The sequence below is a fragment of the Lycorma delicatula genome, chromosome 9, assembly GCF_047948215.1.
Source record: "Lycorma delicatula isolate Av1 chromosome 9, ASM4794821v1, whole genome shotgun sequence".
Classification (NCBI taxonomy): Eukaryota; Metazoa; Arthropoda; class Insecta; order Hemiptera; family Fulgoridae; genus Lycorma; species Lycorma delicatula.
The window spans coordinates 50,643,798-50,663,926 of record NC_134463.1 but is presented as its reverse complement, the minus strand read 5'-3'; the positions used below and the strand labels follow the sequence as shown (position 1 = coordinate 50,663,926).

At 29.7% G+C, this 20,129-nt stretch overlaps 1 long non-coding RNA gene across 1 annotated transcript in view; it reads left to right on the top strand.

Moving 5' to 3' along the window:
* The first annotated feature begins 4,460 nt into the window (after window positions 1-4,460).
* The window catches only part of LOC142330098 (uncharacterized), an 83,862-nt gene continuing 68,193 nt past the window's right edge, over window positions 4,461-20,129 (top strand). The window contains exons 1-2 of the long non-coding RNA XR_012757679.1: window positions 4,461-4,536; window positions 10,379-10,463. This is a non-coding gene — a long non-coding RNA (uncharacterized LOC142330098). The remainder of the gene's footprint in view (window positions 4,537-10,378; window positions 10,464-20,129) is intronic.

The following is a 20,129-nucleotide window of genomic DNA, read 5'->3' as shown; positions in this document are numbered from 1 at the left end:
GAAAATGGTGTTATAGAGGAAGAAGAGGAAGTTGAAGAAGAGGATAAATGGGAGAAACAATACTGAGATCTGAATTTAAGAGAGGTTTAAAAGATTTGAATGGCAGAAAGGCTCCTGGAATAGATGGAATACCTGTAGAATTACTGCACAGCGCAGGTGAGGAAGCAATTGATAGATTATACAAACTGGTGTGTAATATTTATAAAAAAGGGGAAGTTCCGTCAGACTTCAAAAAAAGTGTTATATTCATGATAACAAAGAAAGCAGGAGCAAAGAAATGTGAAGCATACAGAACAATTATTTTAACTAATCATGCATAAAAAATCTTAACTAGAATTCTATACAGAAGAATTGAGAGGAGAGTGGAGGAAGTGTTTGGAGAAGACCAATTTGGTTTCAGGAAAAGTATAGGGAAAAGGGAAGCAATTTTAGGCCTCAGATTAATAGTAGAAGGAAGATTAAAGAAAAACAAACCAACATACTTGGCATTTATAGACCTAGAAAAGGCATTCGATTACGTAGACTGGAATAAAATGTTCATTTAAAAAAAATTAGGGTTCAAATACAGAGATAGAACAACAATTGCTAACATTTACAGGAACCAAACAGCAACAGTAATAATTGAAGAACATAAGAAAGAAGCCTTAATAAGAAAGGGAGTCTGACAAGGATGTTCCCTATCTCCGTTACTTTTTAATCTTTACATAGAACTAGCAATTAATTAACAAGTTAAAGAACAATTTAGATTCTGAGTAACAGTACAAGGTGAAAAGATAAAGATGCTACGATTTGCTGATGATATAGTAATTCTAGCTGAAAGTAAAAAGGATTTACAAGAAACAATGAATGGCATAGATGAAGTCCTACACAAGAACTACCACATGAAAATAAACAAGAACAAAACGAAAGTAATGAAATATAGTAGAAATAACAAAGATGGACCACTGAATGTGAAAATATGAGGAGTAAAGATTATGGAGGTAGAAGAATTTTGTTATTTGGGAGGTAGAATTACTAAAGATGGACGAAGCAGGAGCGATATAAAATGCTGAATAGCACAGGTGAAACAAGCCAGAAATATAATTTGCTTACATCAAAAATTAATTTAAACATCAGTAAAGCATTTTTGAAAGTATATGTTTGGAGATTAGCTTTTTATGGAAGTGAAACTTGGACGATTGGATTACCTGAGAGGAAAAGTATAGAAGCTTTTGAAATCTGGTGGTACTATAAGGAGATTATTAAAAATCAGATGGGTGGATAAAGTGACAAATGAAGAGGTATTGTGGCAAATTGATGAAGAAAGAAGCATTTGGAAAAATATTGCTAAAAGAGGAGACAGACCTGTAGGCTACATCTGAAGGCATCCTGAGGGATATCGATATTGGAGGGACAGGTAAATGGGAAAAATTGTACAGGAAGGCAATGTTTGGAATACGTAAAACAGATTGTTAGGGATATAGAATGTAGGGGGTATTCTGAAATGAAACAGTAGGTAGGGAATCTTGGAGAACTGCATCAAATTAGTAAAATGACTAAAGACAAAAGAAAAGAAAACAATTTATTAGTTTAAGTTTTTATTAGCTTAATACAAAAGGGCAATTAAAAATCAATAAAATGATATGATTTATAAACTATAATAATTGAAATAATTATTACAATTAATATAACTATTAATTACATTAGTTATTATTATCGTTAATAGAGTTATTGATTAGTATAACTATTAATTAAGTAATATTAATTTAAAATGTAATTTCACTTTAATTGTTATAACGTACTGCTTACATAATTACTACACAATTTTTTATTGATTTAGGAAGAAATGTTAGCAGTGCATCACTTTATAAAACATCACAGGAGACTACATATTTTATCATAAACATTATAAATTATCAAAGATTACAGTATTGTTTATCACATTTATTTTTACATTACAGATACTGAAACTTACTCATGAATATGTGGTATCACATGACCTCTATATAATATTTACTGTAAATTGGATTCTGAAGTAAACAGACTTTTAATATATTATTTCTTTTGAAATAAATACACTGTGACAATATCAAATAAAATATCTTATTAGCTATTTACCGATTTCCATTAAGGCTTTGAATCAAGATGTAATATTCTGATTATATATACATGTATAATATAAGTATGAGCGTACTCACATGCTCACAGGCCCAAATACTAATACATACATAAAGTTTATTTACTTCAGGATTCAGTTCATAACAATAAAAGTATAGTAAATTTATTAACTGTGCATTATCCTTAACTGTGCATCAGTACCTTAATATGTTTATTTCTAATGAAAATTTGTCACTTCATCACTTAACCCTCAAAAATGGGATAAAAGTTCAGTTTTCAACATCCACTTTCTAAGCGGTAGCAGAAAAATAATGTTTAAACCTTTGTGTACCCTTTCTTAAACAGACTTTCTGGATACACCTTTCATTTCTGAAAAATTACCCCTAAACCAGGTAGTACATCCTAATATGTACTTATGTACTGATAGGACACCATGCATCGATTTTACTTTAATAGTTTTTGTTCATTTAAAATGAACTTCACTGTCCTCCATGGTGATATACTAATAACACAGCCTTTCATTTATTTGCTCCATAGTTTGGATTCAGGTAAAGTTTGCCATTTTTTATTTGCTTCTAAATTTCCACACACAAGTTACAAGCTTATTTGGTGAATTAATTACAAAAATATTTCAATGTTACAAATTAATATTTAGTATACTTAAGTATAAATTATCTTACAACAATTTGGTAACTGCTTTTATTCATTTGGATTTTAATAGTAAGGTTTTATGCATTTCTAAAGTCTTCAAATTATCTTTTACTATTTTTAGAGAATGTGCACTACAAATAACCAAAAGATCCAGTGATAACAAACAGAAAATAGAGCTTTCCAAATCTATTGGTGTATTATTTGAAAAATCATTAATAATAAAAAGTAAATAAAAAATACTATCACTAGTCCATGTCAGATAAATTTATTATATATTTGTTCTCTGTTCAGAGATCTGTCAGTGTAACAGAAGAATTGTGCAAACATAGCTATTATGCTGTAACCCTAAATTTTTAATTTGGTTTAATAAATAAACCAGATTGTGTGTGTTTGTGTCCTCATTGACTCCTGAAAGAACCAACAATAAAAGTTTAATAAGTATTGACAGTCAATCTTATTCCATTCCCTTGTTAATTTCATGGAGCTGTGCCATAAAAAATACATTTTTTGTAGATGACATATTTTAAGAATGAAATACATAAAATTGTAAAATGTTATTCCTTCAATATTCATCAAATGATTTATATATTAATAGGGTATGCTTATAAATAAATAAGTCTTCTTGACAATATATTTAAAATTTAAAGTTTTCAGTCAAGTTTGATCGTAATTCGTACAAGGACCAGTAATATAGTAAATTAAAGGTAATTTAACTCCCTGTATAATTATCCTGGAGTCATTCTGGTACAAGAAAAATTTTCTCAGGTTTGGGCAAATACCCATAGAAAATGTGAAGTGCTCAAAAACATAAAAGTTGACATTCTATAAAAAAAATCCATCTCTGCTAATATTCTTTGTATGTCTTTTGTCAGCGTTTTCCATCGTGGGGGTCGCGAAATTAGCCTACAGTTTTACACGTAAACAATAATGAAATCATTATGAGAAAAAATCACTTATTATAAACATTTACTTATATTTATAAGTACGCACGTAAAGAAAATAAATTAATGAGATAGTCGCATTTATTTTTCACTTAAAATTTCCTCTATACGTGGATCTATATTAAAAACACATAAAAAAAAAAATTATTTTCAGGTGATAAAAGACGATTCCTATAATTAGTTTTTAGCGCAACATAGACGAAAAAACCTTTTCACAGAGGCAAGACTTGGCGAAAGGGATTTATATTTTCAATGCTTCTGTGATCAAATCACCATATTCACTGCAACAAGCAGGCCAAAACTTATTTCAATCTTCTGATGTGAATTGTACGTAGCTGAAAGTTTCGATGAACTGGTCGTGAATCTTAACTGGTAACTTAGCAGTTGCAACATTTTCACTAAATGCATTCTGAACCCATCTCTTACAGAAATAATTTTTATCTTCCGTGAAATATTCCGTCAACTATATTTAAAGTTTAGTTTACGCAAAAGCATCTTCATGCTACCCAAAATGTGGTGAATAGCGTCTTCCAAATTGAGTGGAAATATACCACAATTTTTGCTTTGACGGCGAATAATTCAGATTTTAAGCTTCTTAATTAAAGCATGAACTGTCTGTCATTAATAAAATGTTTTATTACGTCCTTGTAAATTCACATCCAAGTCGTTTAAATGCGAATATACAGTAACGAACAAATTAATCCGACCAAAGCGAATTTTTGTACTTTTTAGGATATTTTCATTCTGTGGCAGACTGCTTGCTGTTTGAGGTTATGTTCGAAGTTCATATACAAACAGAATTAGTGGTTTTCATGCATTTATAATTCATCGTCTGTGAGCTTTTTTTGTAAGTGTGTTATTCGTTTCTAGTTAATACAATAGATATAAACCACGAAAACGTAAAAATTGTTGCTCTGTCCCAACACACACAAATGACTCAAATACAGATTGCCAGTAAGTGTAGTGTGGGGTTAGGTACTGTAAACGTTGTGAAAAGGTTTAAGGAAACAGGTTTCGTCTCTCCAAAGAGAAAAGGAAAATGTGGACGAAAAAAGAAAATCACGGGAACACAAGATCGATTACTAATAAGAAAAAGCAAAATTAATCCACGATAGTCAGCTGTTGACCTTAATAGGGACTTGAGAGCCAGTGGGACTAATATTTCTGATATGACATTTCGTAGAAGATTGTTGGCAGTGGGTAGGTTTGCTCGGAAACTTAAAAAGAAGCAGTTACTGACACAGGTTATGAAGACAAAAAGACTTAAATGGGCAAAGGAATATAAAGAATGGACTATTGAAATGCAGAAAAAGTTATTTTTTCAGAGAGACTCATTTCTTTGTCCAAAGGGAGACAGTAGTCTACATTCCTAAGTCAGCAAATGAGAAGAGACTGATCGCGAACATCGGCAGCCACGTTTTCGATTCGCCTTGATACTGTGTTGTTAGAAAGTGGAATTTTTTCAGTTTATTTGCTTCTGCCACGCCTATTAAAAGACTGACCATTTCAACTGCAAAAAGTAATATGAGGTTTTCTGCAATTGTATGGGGTTTGTACCTCTTGGCTATTCTTAATGTTATGAGGTAAGATGCTTCAAGTGTACTTTTTATCTGTATAGCATTATTTACACATAGAAGCGTGTTGGTTTATCAAAGTATGTAATTTTATTTTGAAAAATTCCAAGGGTTCGCTTTTATGATACAGATGATGTTTAGTTTCCAAGTGTGGAATTAATTTTGGTGGCTTCATGCTTTCATCGGAGAGGATTTAAAAAATCTTTTTTTTAACTTCTGGGACCATTGTTAGGTATTACTTCAGAGGATGAGATGAATGACAATTTTTCTTGCATGTGAAAATGCCTTGTCTGACCGGGACCGGAGAGGTCTTGTAAGCAAAAAAATGCACCGTGGCTTTCCATCCAATGAAGTAAAACCATAATTTAAATAACTGTCATTGAACAATTTTGTCTTTTTACCAATCAGTTCACTGAATGTAGATGAATCGCTTCTTTTTCACTAATTTATCCATTTTGCATAATAATCTAATTGAAAAAAAAAACAGTTATATTGTTTGACCACACACTAAAAAACCGAATCATAAATTATTATTTTCAAAGAAACTATGCTTTTAAAAACTTAAATAAAGACACCAGACACATGCTTCATATACAAAACTGAACTGACATTTTGCAATCCCTTTTGCCTTTTTAGTACTGCTGAGAGCACGACATGTTCAAATGTACCATTGCATATTCTAACGTGACACTCTCACAGTAATATTATGCAAGTAGACCAAATTACAAGGACACATACACATCATTGAAACCTGTAAATTACTCAACTTTGTATACATGCATGTTCATATCCATTGCTATCAATGCAGCTAAATAGTTTTAACTAGGTTTTATTGGATTGGGGTGTTACAAAATATCCATTATATATATATATTTTTTGGGATTCGTGGGGCTAAAATTTGGGAATCACTGTTTTATGTTGATAAGAATCTTTTTTGAATATATTAATGACCCCGCATAGCTGCCAAAGTATAATATGTACAATATAGTTAATAATTTTTTTAATTTATATTTTTAGGTACAAAACCAAATTTAATAAATATAATATTTTCTGAATTTCATCACAGTTTTTTTAGCTGCCTTTGAGGGCATCCTTAGTGACTATATCTTTTTCTGTTTAGCCTCTGGAACCACCGTAAAATATTACTTCAGAGGATGAATGAGGCTGATATGTATGAATGTGAATGAAGTGTAGTCTTGTACAGTCTTTCTGAGACGTGTGGTTTAATTGAAACCCAACCACCAAAGAACACAAGTATCCAAAATCTTGTATTCAAATCCTTATAAAAGTCTTCATATATTAAAGTTTTCAAATATTATTATAGTATTCAAGTCCTTATAAAAGTATTCAAATCCTTATAAAAGTGCCTTTACTAGGATTTGAACCTTAAAATTCTCAATTTCAAAATCAGTTGATTTGGAATGACAAGTTCACCACTAAATCAACCCAGTAGGTCACCTTTATCGACTGATACTGTTGTTTCTTGGCATCAGCTGATGTTATTGCTGAAAGTATTCTTTTTTTTTTAAATTAAGCAGAACACATATTTATAATCTGTTTATTCAAGAAGGAAAATTTTTCAAGAAAATTCAGACACTAGATGAACTAAAGAAAGATAGATTGCTGTTATACATTATGTCTAAAAGCAAATCAGTTCCAGCCCAGAAATCATAAATATCAAAGAAGCGCAGGCAGATGATGAGTAAATGCAAGTTGATTGGCAGTGTTAAGTTGCTATGGAGTGGTAAGGATCTTTTATTTGCAAGAAAGGTCCAGAGGATGCATTTAACATTAAAGATTTGTCTTTTATGACAAATTAAGAGAGATGACTCCTAGGAGATTATCTGGGACTGTTTTCATTGTGGATGATGAGAGAAAAAGACCATTTAAAAAGATCAGATTGGAAAATTTGAAAGAAGGAATTATCTCTGGAAAAGATATAATCCTTAAAAATATTTTATTTTATTTTATTTGTTAATTTTTAATTTTATAAAAATACCACAAATGACATATAGGTAAATGATCGTCTTAAATAAAAGTCTGATTGGTAAATAAAAGTCTTAAAACTCATATGTTTACTTTTATTTTATAGGAACAGCTTGCATCAAAGGTTTATTCTTTTTTATTTTTCTGAAAATCACATTTTCCCAGATGTTTTGTTATCTTTGATTTTGTTTCTAAGAATGATTCTGTTATTGAGATATTAATGTATAGATTTGTTATGTAAAACAATTCTAATGTTGATTTATGGAGTATGTATTGATGTTTTTTGCCCTGTTTTAAGAGGTCTGTGCTTTTTTTTATATGTGTTTGTATTTATTATTTTTTGTTAATCTTGTCCATGTATCAGAAGAGTTTATGGCAGGGGCATTTTGGGTCATGGTGTGTTTAATAAATAATACATTTATTATAATATATTGAAAATTATATTAGAAAATTAAATTCAATCTTTTATTATTTTAAATGAAAAGATATACAATATTTCATCATAATATAAACTTAGAAAGTATAAAAAAAATTTGTCGTATGTGCTTTTTAATAGTTTGTATTATATTGTCAAATTAATAGAAGATCATTAAAAGTAAATTATACATTCTTTCATTTTCATGTCATTACATTGTCAATTTCATTATTTCAATTACACAGTTATTCTCAACTGTAACAAATAAGTTTAACAAGGAATATTATCTTGTTCTTTTAAATTCAAGGTAAAATTTTTATAAAAATAATTAAATTACAGGAAAATGTAATTTTGTTAGCTGATTAAAAAAAAATATATGTAATTATAATATACATTTTTTTATGAAGTAGGTTAATAAAAAAAAAAAAAAACTTCTTATCTAACATCAATATAATGACAGAAAGATTTTTAGGTACCTGAAAATTTAGTATCACACTGCATCATGTAGCAGTATTTCTAATGATATATACAATTTATAAAAAATTAACCTTGTGATATTTCTTCCTGCCTAGATATGTTAGTCAGTTAATTATCTATAGTAATCTCTATATCTGTTTGTGTGTGTGTGTGTGTGTATGTGTGTGCACATGTGCATATGTCTTAGCTTTATTGTTACATTAATTATAACAAATACAAAAAGCAGTGAATAGTTTAATTTCACCTCACATACACAAATTATAATTTCCATCATGTTTTAAAGAAGCCTAAATTTATAAAGCATTTATAGATATTCCATCTACAATTAATCATTCGCGGGTGAGGTGTTTTTGAATGGTTTTAATTTATCCCATAAGCTTGAAGGTGGTTTGCAGGTTATATGGTATAAAAATGTTTTATTATGTGAAAAATACCAAACCAGATGGGTTTTGAAAACAGTATCCCTTTCTGTCTCAAATGCTGAGGAGCTTAAGGAAAACTTACTGGAAAAATTTTAATTCCTTGGAATCAAGGTTCAGGAGGTATGATGAGGTAATGATTAAGTCTTTTACTTTTATGTACACTTATATTGGCATATACAAAAAACAATGTACACAGAACTCTGATCAGACTCATTTTTAAATCCTTAGGAGTTGTATTAACGAATTCTTGGTTTGTAAATTTTCGTAGTACAGTGCAAGATATTTAATTTGATTTTAAACAATTAAAAAATGTTCGAATATAAAGACATTATATTAAGGCATTTAAGCCTTTTAACTCTAAGATTTATAATTAAAAATTCTGCCAGTAAGGTAATACGTTAAACAAATCAGAATGCACATTTATACTTTCTGACTGTTTAGGAATCTGTAATATTCAAGTTCTTGGTCAAGTAATTAAGTTTTCCATAAATCTGACTGTTTTTCAATATTTATTTACAATAAGATATTTCAATATGTATGCGAATAAGATATGATAAATAATCACTTATTTAAACTTAATTCACAAGAGAGTTAATTAAATATAGTTAATTTTTTTAATTCTATAAATAAATATTAAAGATTTTAAATATATAAATATATGTATAATTAATTTTATAATTTTTATTAATATTTTTTTACAAATCTCCCTTACAAAATGTTTATTATGTTTATTTGTCAATAGTTTTTAATATACCTTATTAACAAATGGAGTTATAAAGCATGTTACTTAAAAACAAGGTATAACAAGAATTACGCCAGCTTTATTAATAAAGAACATTTTTTTATCATCCATTTGTCAATAAAAGAGAACTGTTCAGATAAGTATAATTATAGTTTTTGTAGTGTATTGGATTGTCACAAATGAATACTAAAATTACCTTGTGAAGTATTAGTGTGATGCCTACTTGAGTGAGTTAATTTTAATAATAATTACTTCTTTTTATAGTCTACAGACATCGCTCTGTAGTTGGCAGTAGTTAACAACACATCCTGATTTGGTGATCTATGGATATTACAAGCTTTGTGTACACTCATTATTACACGAACAAAAGATGTAGTTGTCTTCAGGCACTGAATTAAGAAAGCCTTACAAATGTGTTCAAGAATGTCAATTGACTGAAATCTTTTCCCCATCATAGTACATTTTACATAATTTCATATTCTTCTTTCTAAAAAGTCTGTTTTAATTTTTTATTTTCCACAAAAGATGATTAAAACTTCCTTATGTCTAGTTGGATTAAGATTAATAGCTTCATGTTATTTCACTGATCGTAGTTTGGTAACAGATTCCATAAAAGTCAGTCTTGAGAAATCAAAGCTTGACCAAGAACAGAAAACATATAAATACTTAAAACTGATTACACAAACATTATTGAACTTATTTCAAACCTTTATTAATTTTACACTCTAAATTTTTACAAAGAAATTAAAAATAACTTACGTTAAAATTGCTGAGGTTTCATACATCTGGAAGTCATTATTTGGTCTCCTTTTTCAGTCATATTGTAATTTACTAGTAATACACCTAATTTACCTTACATTTTTACTATTTACTACACACAATTCAGCATAAACAAGCCGCTTTTTCATACATGTTGCATCACCTAATATATATTCTTCTTAAGCAACAATTATAATAATAAGTAACTTAAAGTTTGTAGATGGAAGTAGTTTGTAGTTTGGAAGTTTGTAGATGTCTAAACATGATTATCAATGCTGTTATTTTTGTAGCATATTTTCTATAACATTTTACAGGATGAAAATCAAAGTCGTGTCTAGGGACAGAAAATACATAATGGAAACATTCTTCAAATTTATAAAAAATTATCAATATCATCAGGTAAAATTTTTAGAATTACAAACAAATTTCATAACATCTTGCAACAAACTAACAAAATCCTCACAAACTCCTTTACCAAAGAGTAAAATTAAATTGAGTGACTGTTTAAATGTTGAACTAAATGTTTAAATTGGACAAATGAAGGTAACTGAGATGTAATACACAGACACTTGCAAATGAAAAGAAGTAGTCAGTCAAGTGAAAGAAATATACCATTAAAAGTAAATTTTATTTATTTCAAGAACTTAGTTTGATCTTTCCATGTATCCACCACTTATTGATGGATTGAGAAAACTGGTTCACTGTTAAGTGAACCAGTTTTCTCAATCCATCAGTGAAGAATGCTGGATTTTCATGATTTATGACGTTACTGCATCTTTCAGTTCATAATCTGAATTGAATACCTTTAGTATCCATCTTTAATTCTGGAAAGAAGGGAAAATCGCATGGTACCAAATTTGGTGAGTATGGAGAGTATGAAATCAGTTTAAATTTCAACTTCGCAAGGGCCGCATGATTTGAATGTGTGGCTAAGCATTATTAAATTGAAGATTATCAGCTCTGTCGATTGTCAAGCATATCTCATAAGATGTTTTAACATCTCTCTGTATGGTACAAAATTTACAGTCACTCTGGCTTCCAAGTAGTCAGTCAAATACAGAGTAGTAGAAAAAATAATAGTTCTCTGTTTATTAAACTTTCGGTACACTTTTTTTTTTCTTCCAGTCCCTGGACTTAAGAAAATTACTTTTGATGATTTACTTGTATTCCTTTCTGAGTTCAGTTCTCAATAAGGATTTGATATTTTTTCATATATCATTCATCCTCAATAAAATAAACAAATAACACATCTAAGGTCATATTACTTACTAAAATAAAGTAAAAATAAAAGCTTTACTAGACTTTTACTTTATATTGCTTTTAAATTTTCATTATTTTTCCTTTCTCAATGATTGAATTAAACTGAAACTTACCTGATTTTCACCAGCCTGGAAAGAACCTCATAAGCTAATGAGAATTCAGCTTCTCTGTTTATCCCTATCTTAAGGTATAAAATAAGGACATTAAGTTTTTTTTAGATTTAAAAAAAAAGTTGAAAACTGACTAGCATTACATCTAACAGGTTTGACAGGTTTAAAATTATAACAAAACAAAATTATGTTAAATCATAAATAACATAAAATTTATTCAATTAGTTTATGAATAAAAGTATTGAAGCATTAATTTTACCTGTTTATTTCTTAAATGATAAAATTTAATAATTAAAATTTTATGTCTTTTTAAAATTATAATTACTTATAATTATAGTTCAAATAAATCAATTGGAATTAATTTCTTTACATTAATTGTTAGATAATCTTTTAATTGTTAAATTTTTTATAGAAAATAAAGTTTTTCAGAGTGAAATGTACTAAAATAGCTGGATAGTATTTATTTTGTATTATAATAATTTCTGTTATAATTTTGCATTTGAAAGAATGTTAAAATTATGTAAACTATTGTTTTTATGTTTAATTTAAAAAAAAAAAAATTATTTGAAGTAATATTTTCATATAACAAATTTTTTATTTGCTATGTTAAATTTTTTTACGTTCAATTTCCGTCATTGTTCTTCATCTGCATTTACTTTTTTGGGAATACTCTTTTGTAAACTAATAGTACCTTTGTTAGATTTTGCTATATTTTTAATAGCATTGTTGACATCTCCCAATCCCTTATCTGTAAGAAAAGAAGAAATTATAAAATATTAAATATCAAAATACATCTATAGTAAATATCATAATAGTACTAACATTTTAGTTTTTACTGTGTGCCTTTATAAACTGAGGTTTTTTTTTAAAAATGAACCTGGATTCAGTAGTATCATATAATTATTTAGCAAATCATTGATTATAATAATAATTCCTCATCCTCATCCCATTGATAAGGTTTTGTTTATCATAACAAACAAGCACAAATAATAATGAGATTTTATAACAAGATGAAAAATGCATCCTTACTGGGAATCAAAATTGGGACCAGCTAATGAGAAGCCATTGTTTACATATTAATTTTGCTTTTATTTTTTATCTGGCCATGATGTGTAATCATTTATTTGTAACATTTTAACTAATCTGATGAAATGAATTTAATATAAAAGTGGGGTTTTTCTTTTCTTTCAGGAATTCTTTCTCATCCTTTCTTTCAGGATTTTCCTTTCTCATCATCACACATTAAAATTTAAAAAATAATATAACTATTTTTATTTATAATCCAAATTTAAAATCCCAATAGAATATTTTACTTTCCCGTCTAGTGTTATAGCAGAGCTATAGCTTTAGAAGGGAAAGTATTGTAATCTGTCCAATCTGGGCACATGCAGTTTTTACTGAATCTTTACATTTTGATACCTAAGGAACCCAAAAACCAGATTGAAAATTTCCAGATATTCATATGTACATGTGTATGTTCAGTGTCGCTTCAGTGTATGTTTAAGGGGATGAGGCTATAAAGCAAGGTCACCCTCAGTATCTTGAGATTTCACCTAATTAAGGTCATATTTTTCTTAGGCACATCTGTTAACAATTAAAGAAAAATAATGTTTAAAAAAAAATGTCTGCAAAATCACACCCCCACCCCAAAAATGGCTTTAAATAAACTATTGGCTAAGTGGGTATACTGCTTCATTAATACTCCCTCTAACCACAAGGAATGCTAGTGTAACATTGACGTACAGCTTCTCCAGTCATCTGCTATGTTTTCACATCACAGGTGAGCAGTAGAATTAAATAAATGAATAATATTTAAAGTACAAAAAAGCTTTTAAAGTAGCCGCTAGTACTGCCACACCTGCACGAATGAAATACAGTATGCACACCCACTTTAGTTAGAATCATTGAATTAAATAAAGACAAACATTAAGTTTAAATAAAATGATAAATATTTTTAATTAAGTTGTGTCTGTAAGCTGTGCATCAGAAAAAAGCTGCATGACAGAAAAGTCCTACAACTGTATTTTCAACTTTTTTAAAATAAAACTTTTACCGGACCTTTCCTTTCTTCAAGCTAAAAAGAGATGAAACTATAATTTTATTTCAAACAACATGTATTATATTCAATAGCATTTATATTGTTAAACAAACAAAATCTCATGTAAGAGATAGCACACCATAATTATACAGAATATTTTGTTTTGACTATAAAACAAAGGAAAATATTATTAAATGATTTCCTCTTTTATTTTCAGGTTTATTAAGCAAAAAAGAGAATTGATATTTAGTTGCTTTATGGTAGTATTAACTAGCTATCAGAAATAGATTAACTATCATGGTATTTTGCATATTAAGCATTTGTGCCTAGCTGAAATTTGATTAATTATTACTTCATTTTACAGATTATCCAGGTAATTAAAATAATGAAATATTATAAATAAGATCTGAATAATCCAAAAACATTTTTCCTCCAAAATATGGTTGACTCTGAAAATATTGAATAAAAACAGATGTATAAAACCTCTTAAAAAATATAAATAAAAAGATTTCCATCTGGAAAAGTAAGAAAGATGTGATAGGGAAAAAGAAGCAAAGTATTGAAAATCCAATTTTTAAGTTCAGTTTTAATGTTACAACAAACAAATAAAGTTCACCATTTTTACTTATTTATCTGATTTATCAATACTATTACAGTAAACAGTCATGTTATGCTGCTAATTATCACTAGTTTTTTTTTTCTTTTGACATAAACTTACACTTTCCATTAACTAATTTTCTGTGCATCTAATCATGAATCACCTCATCTGTGTAAGCTAAGTGTGAATTTACTTCAAGAACCTTATCATAACTTTCATGCCAATAAAATCCACTTGGTTAAAAAACATCCTCAGGATTAACTATCTGCAGATATCTTAGCAGGATATTCTAGAAGATTTAAAAATATCAAACGATATGATAGCATTTGCTAGTACTAAAATACCAATGGAATCTCATATTTATAGTTCCTTGGACATCCTAAAAAGCATCAGTTGGAATTGGATTAGGATAAATTTAGAAAACTCTCAAGCTATGAAATTTGTATTATCCAGAACATCCGTTGAATATCAAATAGGCACTACTTTGAAGCATAAATAATGTGCAATTTTGCAGAGATACTCCTGTTTTCTGTGTGTGTGTATATATATATATATATATAAGTTTAAATCTCCAGGATGTAGGATCCTGTAATAATAGTATTAGAGGATCCTACAGTTTCCTATACACTGCACTATTTTTGTAAGTGTAGAAGTGTACTGTACTACTAAACAAACAAATAACAAAGAATAAAAATGTATAATGTTACTGTACATAAAATATATATTTAGAGAGAGCGAATATTTTATTCTTCATTATATTCATTGCTCAAAGCATCTGAATTTGAATACTCCTTGCAATAACCTATTACACAAGTTTGAAAGTAAGCCATGTTATCCGTAAATATCTGCCCCAACTATCTTGCACTACATGGAAAGACACATTCTCACGTTTTATGATGTGTTCTACATTCTCTTCCATTTATTTACAGTTGAAGAACTTCATGTTTAAGGTTCATTAAAAGCAATTAAACAAGAATCATGTTGTGATGAATTTAATTGGATCTTGCCAAAAAGGTAGTTGAATAAGATGCTTGCAGATTTAGGTCTCGGAACACTGTAGTGCTCCAAAAAGGTTTTTGCTGTAGGCAATACAATCAAATAAAATTTGAGCCTTGCAATTGGATTCAGCGTACAGGAAACATTCCTTCATATCATTAACAGATGCATCTGAAAATCCAGTCTAATGGATATGATGCTTGATATTTATGCTTAAGTTGATAAAACACAGTTCATCAATTTCTAAGTCATCCATTCATTCCCACCATTACATATTTTGTGATAAAAAGTTAGCTAGTTTATCAACAATAGTTTTCTATCGATGAGTGCATTGTTAGTTTTTGAATCATTTTTAACACTTTTTTACAGTACGCTTACATTGAATATTTTGTGTCCCTGAATAAAGGAAAAATTTATAATTTAAATCTAAGTTTACTTCCCAGATGGATTTTCAAAGGTCAATCTTGAGGAAATATATCCTCTTAAACAGCAATACCAATAGTAAGACCAATTAAATATCAATTTCTTTTTACGTTCAACAAAGTTATTGAACTGCATAACTGTTTTTACACAAAGCTCTCATACATTGTTCTCTTTCCTGCAAAATTCTAACAGCCTTAATATCATTAATCTCTTGGATTAGTTCAAGCATATCATTGTCAATTCATCATCATCATCTAAGAAGATTGTAAGTGATCTGACAAGAGGTACAAGTCACTCCCGATACTGGCATACCTATTCTTAAGGTAACAAGATCCTATGCTAGTGAGGAAATGAGGAGCAAAGTGGTTTCTCATTGCCTCCTTCACTGAGTGACTGGAGACCAAGATTCAATGCTCATCAATGTAGATGTTTAGCTGTGTAAACCCCTCCTTACTCTATGCTCTACAATGACTAGCTTTCTTTGTTTTTCCTGTTTAGCCTGCGGTAACTACCGTTAAGATAATTCTTCAGAGGATGATATGTATGAGTATAAATGAAGTATAGTCTTGTACATTCTCAGTTCGACCATTCCTGAGATGTGTGGTTAATTGAAACCCAACCACTAAAGAACACCGGTATCCACGATCTTTTATTCAAATCCATGTAAAAATAACTGGCTTTACTAGGACTTGAACACTGGAACTCTCGACTTCCAAATCAGCTGATTTGGGAAGACGCGTTCACCACTAGACCAACCCGGTGGGTTACAAGGACTAGCTATGTGTAAACATCATTACTTTCAAAGAAAGCAATCTTAAATAGTGTCGATTCTACATTGGATGTTTTACTTGCGTTACAGTCATAAAAAGGACAGGCAGATATTGCAAAATTAATATAGTTTTGTCCAGAAGAAATGCATTTTATATATTGTTTCTCTTCGGTAGAGAATAATTTTAATTACTGCTTGAAACAAACAATACTGACCTAATTTCTTGGCTGCTACATCCAAAGTCTCGTCTATTTTTCTTATTATATCTTCATACAAACGAATGTACTTTCTGATTTCTGAAAGTCTTCTAGCGTAATCAACTGGTCCATCTTTTGATCTTCCTCTTAAACTTCTACCTTCAACCTCATCTAAAAAAACAAATTACGGAATAAATTATTAAAATAAGATTTATTGAATCCTCCAGTTACTTAGAAATAGTCTAGTTTTAAACTACAATTACCTGTTCATCTTTGTTTTTTTAAATTTGTCTTCTGATGATTTTTCATAGGCCCTTCTATATTCTTATTTTTCTTATTTTACAAGGAAACTTGTTTGGTGCTGTTATCCAAAACAATCAGTTTTGAAAATTATATACACATTGATTTTTAATGTAAAACTAAACTATTTTAATTTTAAAAGTTTTTTCTTATCCTGTAAAATGACTTTGATACAGTTCGAATTTAGTATACTTTTTGACCACATCTAAATAAATCTCTTATAAACTAAAAAAAACGGCTAAAAATAATTACATCTGAAATTGTAGTAAAAAAAGTAACTTTGATATTGCTTTTAATAACAAAAAAAATATGAACATTTTGGTGAAATAAAAAAATTACAATTATATTTATATTTGGTTAGGTTACTTAAAAAAATTATCTGCTGCAATCATTGTTAAACTTGACCATTTAAAATAGTTAGGGATACAAAATTCACATCCACACACTCTTGGTTACATAATAGTGATATATATATATATATATATATATATATATATATATATATATATATATATATGTGTGTGTGTGTGTGTTAATTATGAGAATCCTTAAAAAAATGTTTCAGTGATTAAACAAAGAAAAATTAAATTTAGCAAACATTTCTAATTCAAAACAATTTGTATTTTTTTAGTACCAGACCGACATACCTCAAGCATCCAGGGATCTCATGCAATTAAAAAACTAAATGCAAAGGGCAAGTTAGTGATGTATCATTTTAAAGGGCATTGAAAACAAAAAATTGTGACAAAAAACTTCAGAATATGACACCTACCAGAATGGTCGTCATTTAATATTTTTCCCAGTTAGTTTTGAAAGTGGTGTAATACCCATTAAATAACTTCTCAACAGTAAAAAACTAAAAGAAAAATATAGCAAATATATTCTTACTTCAAAAGTCTTACTTTATTTTTTTATATGAAACCTCTACTGGTGTGTGCTATAGGCAACTTTTGAAACTAGCTGTGAAAAATATTGAATGTTAATAATTTTTGTTTGGGTAGTTGTAGCTTGAATCTTTTTGTCAAAATTGTTGTTTTACTGTACCCAATAATGTGATCTTACTCCTCTTTCCATTTAAAATTGTAGGAATAGGGACAGCAAATATTGTGTCTCTTACTGGGTGCACAGAGGAACTGGTAGATTCTATGAAAGAAAAAAGAATGAGAATTTTGTGTTTAAGTGAAATTAAATGGAAGGGAAAAGGTAGAAAGGATCTTAGGGAAGGATCTGTTCTATATTGGAGTGATGGGCAAAGGCAGAGATTGAAGTTGGCTTTATTGTAGATAAGGAGATAAAGGATTGCATAGGGAACAGATGATAGAATAATATGTTTAAAGCTAAGGAGTGGAGGTAAGACTTGAGAAATCATACAAGTGTATGCACCACAGATGGGATGTTTTGAAGAAAATATAGGACAGTTCTTAGAGAAACTGAAAAGATGCACATAGGATAAGGAGACCTGAATATGCAGGTGGGAAAAGAAAGAAATAGAATAGAAGATGTACTGGGACCACATGGATATGGAGGAAGAAATGGGAAAGGTGAAATAATGATACAATTTTGTGAGCAGAATAAGTTCATAGTGGGTAACTCGTGGCTTTGTGAGAAGAATAGAAAGAAAGTTACGAGGTATGAATGGGGAAAGAAAAGAACAAAACTGGTAATTGACTGCATGTTAATGGAGAGAGAGAGAGAGAGAGATAAGGAGGGAACTGATAGGAGTGGTGGGTGACTAAATAGTAGTTGGAGGAGACAGTAGGTTGGTAATGACTAAAGTTTAGATTTGTGAAAGTTGCCAGTGTGAAGGTTATGAGGGAAAGAAAAATGAAAATTGAAAGAAAACAAGGTAAGGTTGAGTGAACAAAAAGATAAAGGAATGCTTACCTAAGGAGAAAAAGTAAGTAGTATTGTTTCAAGAAGGCTGTGTATGGTATATTAGAGTGGGTATGTGGTAGAACCAGTGGGAAAAGAAAAAGAAAAGGAACAAAATGGTGGAATGATGATATAAGGATGGCAGTTGAAAAGAAGAAGATAGCATGGAAGACGTTGAGATAAAGCCATAAAAATGAAGACAGGGATAAATATAGGGAAGCAAAAAGGGAATGTAAGAAAGTTGTAAGCAGAGAGAAGAGCAAATGTTGGAAAGAGCTCTTCTCCACAGAAGAGCTAGAAAGGGACTCACATGGGAATAAGAAAATACTGTTTGGTGTCATTAAAAGTAAAAAAAAGGAAGAGAAGATGCAAAGTTTTGTAAGAAATCTAGGACATGTGTTAGTAAGGAAGGAAGAAATACTTTCTACGAGGAAAGAGTATTTTAGTGAACACCTAAAGCCAGATTGATTGGGAGAAAGAAAGAAGTAAAAGGACTGGACAGGGGTGAGGGGACTGGGAACAGAACAGAAATGTTACATAGTGACGAAGGAGATAGAATATGCGTTAAGAAGGATGAAAGGAGGCATACCACTAGGAATTGATCAGATAACCATCAACATAGTGAATGCTGCAGGAGTGTGACACAGTGGTTGTACAGAGAGAAGTATATGGAAAATGAAGGTGATTCCAGAAGACTGGAAAAAGTGGAATAATCCCCATATTTAAAAGAAGGAACAAGATATTACATAGTAATTAGAGTAGTATTACACTACATCTTCACATGGTAAACCTGTTTGAAAGGGCATTGGAAAACTACATCAGATGGAAGACTAAGGATAGTTAGAAGAGGGAAGGTAGATCCTTCAGTTAAGGTAGATTCACTGTGAATGCAATATATTAGTTTTGAGACAATTGAGTGAGAAGAAGTGGGATTATAATAAGAGATTAGTAATGGTGTTCCTGGACATAGTAAATGCATAGTAAATGGCATATGATAGCATGAATGTGGAAGTTGTGTAGCAGGTGCTAGAAGAAAGAAAGGTGGATAAAATTGATATCCAGATGGTGATAAGGTTATGTGTGAGGAGAACAAGAGTTGTGTCAAAACAAGGCTGGAAAGGTCAGATTGGTTTGAGGTAGAGAATGGATTGAGATAAGGAAAAGTGATACCACTTTTATTTATAATAACTATGAATGGAATCTTCAAGAAAGTTAAAAAGGAAATAACAGGAGGAACAAGCTACTTGCTATTTTCAAAAGACCTGATTAGATGGAATGCGTCTGAAAGGGAAATTCATTGAACATAAATGGTAGAAAAATAAAAAGGGTAAAAGATTTTACTATCTGGTAACAGTTTTTTCTCAGGATGGGAGAATGATTAAAGAAATAAATACAGGACTATAGAAGGTAAGTGAATTTTATCAGAATGTAAGAAGTGTTGGTCTGGAACAAGGAGGTACCATTGCAATGTAAGAGAGTTATGTACAAATCATACTTTGGGC